Here is a 6,058-nt window from a genome sequence, read left to right as displayed (position 1 = left end):
ATGTGGGACTGGGGCGACTTCTAATACGTTTATTCTATGGCGATCGTCAGTAGCCGCTCACCTATCCCCGACTGTTTCTGGGTCGTGTGGAAAGGACCCCCCCCCTATTGCAGTCACTCACTTGGCGATAGTTCAGAATGCCGTCGCGGAAAGGGGTTAAAAACCATTTGTATAGCACCTAACGGTACCAGTGGGTCCTGCTTGCTCCGCAGGAGTTGTGGGGATTCCCCCAAATGCAAGGGTGAAGCAGAAGGGTAGCAAGTATTTCCCTTAGTTGGAGAATCAAGGTTATCAATCCAGTAGGAGTCTCCCAAGCTAGAAACATGAGTAGCACCTACGCACAAAACACACACACTCGTCCCCAATAGGGCAAGAGGGTTGCCAATCCCCTTGTGTTGGTAGTTACAAAATTAAACGCAAGTCATAGAGATAGATAGTAGCAAAGTAACACGGCATATAAAAGTAGTAGTTGTGTAGAAGAATTTAGTAATGGAGAATACACCCCATAGGCCATAGGTCCAGTAGTCGCATCTCTCTTCAAAATAACAAATGGCATGGTAAACAACTTGTAGTTGGGTAACTGACCAAATTACAATATTTATAACTAGGATCATTCATGGTATAATCTCATTTAGGCATTACATTCGTGATAAGTAGAAAATTAATCCAATTGCATCTACTAGTAATAGTCAACCTCAAAACCGCTATCCAGCATGCATCTCAAGGTATTAAGTTTGCAAGAAACAGAGTAACGCAATAAGCAAGGTGACATAAAGTAGACAAGAAGAAGTCAACCAGTATGACAAAACCCCATTGTTTTATCCTTAGTGGCAACAATATAATACGTGTCTTGTCCCTTATTGTCACTAGGTTAGAGCACCGCAATATTAAACCCACTACAAAGCACCACTCCCTCTGAAGAAAAACCCATCGAACTTGATCAAAGAAGATAGATAGATCGAAGAGATATTTAATTATACAAAATAAAACCTCAAAAGATTCAAATCAATTAACAATCTGATCATAAAGTGACAATTCATCATGTCCCAACAAACACACCACCGATTACATCGAATTGATCCCTATTATGTGAGAATGCTCACGGGAACATGATATCAAAGATCCAAAAAGAGAGAGAAACATCTACCTACTACTACGGACCTTTAGGCCATAATGGAACTAGCCACACATCATCATGGAGGCAACAAGGTTGATGAAGAAGGCTCCGACAATGGAATCCCCCTCTAGCAAAGCTCCGGAACAGACCTCCAGATTGGATCTTTGTGAAATGGGAACTTGCAGTTGCGATGAGATTCTTCTGAACATATGGCGAAGGATTTCTGTATTTATAGGAATTTATGGCAGCAAAATCAACATAAGGCGATGGACCCCACACGACCTAGGGGCGCGCCCTACCCCCTACTCCAAGGGCACGCGGGGGTGGCTCTGTGGGCTCCCGCTGATCTTCTCGTTCTCTCTCGAAGCTTCCAGGGTTCCTTGTTGCTCCAAAAAGTTCGTACTAAATCGACAAGTGATTTTCACCTCCGCAGATTTCCTGCGAAACTAAAAGCAGGAACTGGCACTAGGCACTAAATTAATAGACTAGTCCAGAAAAATAATATAAATTGTTATAATATATATATAAATAAATGATAGTATAATAGCATGCAACAATAAAAAATTTATAGATATGTTTGAGACATATCAGGGCCCATCTCAAATAAGGTCCCAATACATCTACATACCAAATAAGTTACAAAAGATGTGATTTACAGAACATAACATCAACACTACTACAGGGTGAGCAATGGCATTTTCCTCCCCCTGCGGCAGAAAACAAAAACATCATACTACGTACATGCGAGGACCACTATGAAGATCCATTCAGGGTTTGATCTAATAATTACCAACTCATAGGAGCAGCGGAAGGAAAGTTGGTGAAGATCGTCAGTGCAAATTCCTGCAACTAGGATTCCACAACCTCCCAACCACGAGAATATTTCCACCCTCGAACAGAAGACCAAACATATGATCTCTCTACCGGTTTACAATAATACGATATCACTGATCCAATAGCACTTTGTCACCCAGAACTAATCGCTACCGGAGACTAGGTAGCCTTTCGGTAGAAACAGAACTATTTCGTGTAGGACAAGAGAGAAGGCCAGATCATTGCATGCAATTGTTGGAGAACTTTAGTTGTGAATGGAGAGCTCCTTTCCTCCTCTATTTATAGGGGAATTAAGGGGTGGGGAGGCATAAGGATGACTTCCCAAAGGCTCCCCCCCAAACATCAACCCACAAAAGGGGAGGTTGCCCCCAAAGCCCTGTTGGGAACGCAGTAATTTCAAAAAAAAATTCCTACACACACGCAAGATCCATCTAGGTGATGCATAGAAATGAGAGGGGAAGAGTGTTGTCCACGTACCCTCGTAGACCGTAAGTGGAAGCATTATGACAACGCGGTTGATGTAGTCGAACGTCTTCACGATCCGACTGATCCTAGCACCGAAGTTACGACACCTCTGCGATCTGCACAAGTTCAGCTCGGAGACGTCCCGCGAACTCTAGATCAAGCCGAGTGTCGAGGGAGAGTCTCGTCAGCACGATGGCGTGATGATGGTGATGATGAAGCTACCGGAATAGGGCTTCGCCTAAGCACTACAACGATATGACCGAGGAGGATTATGGTGGAGGGGGCACCGCACACAGCTAAGACAATTGTCAACTTGTGTGTCTATGGGGTGCCCCCGTCCCGTATATAAAGGAGTAGAGGAGGGGGAGGGGTCGGCCCTCCATGGCGTGCCCAAGGGAGTCCTACTCCCACCGGGAGTAGGATTCCCCCCCCTTCCCTAGTTGGATTAGGAGAGGAATGAAGGGGGAGAGAGGGGGGAAGGAAAGGGGGGGCCCACCCAATTCGGATTGGGATTGGGGGCTCCCCCTCCTAGGCTCCCTTTTCCTCTCTCCCACTATGGCCCAATAAGGCCCATATACTTCCCGAGGGGTTCCGGTAACCTCCCGGTACTCTGGTATATTCCCGAACTCACCCGGAACCGTTCCAATGTCCAAACATAGGCTTCCAATATATTGATCTTTATGTCTCGACCATTTTGGGACTCCTCGTCATGCCCGTGGTCACATCCGGGACTCCGAACAACCTTTGGTACATCAAAACAAATAAACTCATAATACCGATCGCCACCGAACGTTAAGCGTGCGGACCCTACAGGTTCGAGAACCATGTAGACATGACTGAGACTCATCTCCGGTTAATAACCAACAGCGGAACCTAGATGCTCATATTGGTTCCTACATATTCTACAAAGATATTTATCGGTCAAACCGCATAACAACATACGTTGTTCCCTTTGTTATCGGTATGTTACTTGCCCGAGATTCGATCGTCGGTACCTCAATACCTAGTTCAATCTCGTTACCGGCAAGTCTCTTTACTCGTTCCGTAATGCAACATCCCGTGACTAACCCATTAGTCACATTGCTTGCAAGGCTTATAGTGATGTGCATTACCGAGAGGGCCCAGAGATACCTCTCCGATACACGGAGTGACAAATCCTAATCTTGATGTATGCCAACTCAACAAACACCATCAGAGACACCTGTAGAGCATCCAAGTTACGTTGTGATGTTTGATAGCACACTAAGTGTTCCTCTGGTATTCGGGAGTTGCATAATCTCATAGTCATAGGAACATGTATAAGTTATGGAGAAAGCAATAGCAATAAACTAAAAGATCATAGTGCTAAGCTAACGGATGGGTCAAGCCAATCACATCATTCTCTAATGATGTGATCCTGTTTATCAAATGACAACTCTATGTCCATGGTTAGGAAACTTAACCATCTTTGATTAACGAGCTAGTCAACTAGAGGCATACTAGTGAAACTTTGTTTGTCTATGTATTCACACATGTACTAAGTTTCCGGTTAATACAATTCTAGCATGAATAATAAATATTTATCATGATATAAGGAAATATAAATAACAACTTTATTATTGCCTCCAGGGCATATTTCCTTCAGTCTCCCACTTGCACTAGAGTCAATAATCTAGATTACATTGTAATGATTCTAACACCCATGGAGTATTGGTGCTGATCATGTTTTACTCGTGAGAGAGGCTTAGTTAGCGGGTTTGCAACATTCAGATCCGTATGTATCTTGCAAATCTCTATGTCTCCCTCCTTGACTTGATCGCAGATGGAATTGAAGCGTCTCTTGATGTGCTTGGTTCTCTTGTGAAATCTGGATTCCTTTGCCAAGGCAATTGCACCAGTATTGTCACAAAAGATTTTCATTGGACGTAAAGGAAATATTCCCTAGAGGAAATAATAAAGTTGTTATTTATATTTCCTTATATCATGATAAATGTTTATTATTCATGCTAGAATTGTATTAACCAGAAACATGATACATGTGTGAATACATAGACAAACAGAGTGTCCCTAGTATGCCTCTACTTGACTAGCTCGTTAATCAAAGATGGTTAAGTTTCCTAGCTGTAGACATATGTTGTCATTTGATGAACGGGATCACATTATTAGAGAATGATGTGATGGACAAGACCCATCCGTTAGCTTAGCACTATGATCGTTTAGTTTGTTGCTATTTCTTTCTTCATGACTTATACATGTTCCTATGACTACGCGATTATGCAACTCCCGAATACCGGAGGGACACTTAGTGTGCTATCAAATGTCACAACGTAACTGGGTAATTATAAAGATGCTCTACAGGTGTCTCTGATGGTGTTTGTTGAGTTGGCGTAGATCGAGATTAGGATTTGTCACTCCGATTGTCGGAGAGGTATCTGTGGGCCCTCTCGGTAATGCTCATCACTATAAGCCTTGCAAGCAATGTGACTAATGGGTTAGTCACGGGATGTTGCATTACGGAACGAGTAAAGAGACTTGCCGGTAACGAGATTGAACTACATATGAGGATACCGACGATCGAATATCGGGCAAGTAACATACCGACGACAAAGGGAACAAAGTATGTTGTTATGCGGTTTGACCGATAAAGGTCTTAGTAGAATATGTAGGAGCCAATATGAGCATCCAGGTTCCGCTATTGGTTATTGACCGGAGATGTGTCTTAGTCATGTCTACATAGTTCTCGAACCCGTAGGGTCCGCACGCTTAACGTTTGATGACGATTGGTATTATGAGTTTATGTCATTTTATGTACCGAAGGTAGTTCGGAGTCCCGGATGAGATCACGGACATGACGAGGAGTATTGAAATGGTCAAGACGTAAAGATCGATATATTGGAAGGCTATATTCGGACATCAGAAAAGTCCCGAGTGGTTCGGGTATTTTTCGGAGTACCGGATAGTTAGGGGAATTCGCTAGGAAGTAGTGGGCCTTCATGGGCCTTAGTGGAAAGGAGAGAAGGGCCACAAGGGGAGGCTGCACGCCCCCCATGGGCTGATCCGAATTGGACTAGGGAGGGGGTGGCGCCCCCCTCTTTCCTTCTCCCTCTCCTCTCCTTCCTTCTTCTCCTACATGGACTAGGAAAGGGGGAAACCTACTCCTAGTAGGAGCAGGAATCCCTCCTTTGGGAGCGCCCCTTGTGGCCGGCCCTCCTCCTCTTCCTCCCCTCCTTTATATATGGGGGAGGGGCACCCCATATACACACAAGTTGATCTCTTAGCTGTGTGCGGTGCCCCCTCCACAGATTTCCACCTCGGTCATATTGTCGTAGTGCTTAGGCAAAGCCCTGCGTCGGAGACTTCGTCATCACCGTCAACACGCCGTCGTGCTGATGAAACTCTCCCTCGGGCTCGGATAGATCTAGAGTTCGAGGGACGTCACCGAGCTGAACGTGTGCAGATCGCGGAGGTGTCGTGCGTTCGGTACTTGATCGGTTGGATCACAAAGACGTTCGACTACATCAACCGCATTACTCAACGCTTCCGCTTTCGGTCTACGAGGGTACGTGGATACACTCTCCCCTCTTGTTGCTATGCATCTCCTAGATAGATCTTGCGCGATCATAGGAAATTTTTTTAAATACTGCGTTCCCCAACAGTGATATG

The sequence above is a fragment of the Triticum aestivum genome, chromosome 3A (assembly GCF_018294505.1).
Source record: "Triticum aestivum cultivar Chinese Spring chromosome 3A, IWGSC CS RefSeq v2.1, whole genome shotgun sequence".
NCBI classification, from domain to species: Eukaryota; Viridiplantae; Streptophyta; class Magnoliopsida; order Poales; family Poaceae; genus Triticum; species Triticum aestivum.
Note: the sequence above shows the minus strand (reverse complement) of the source record.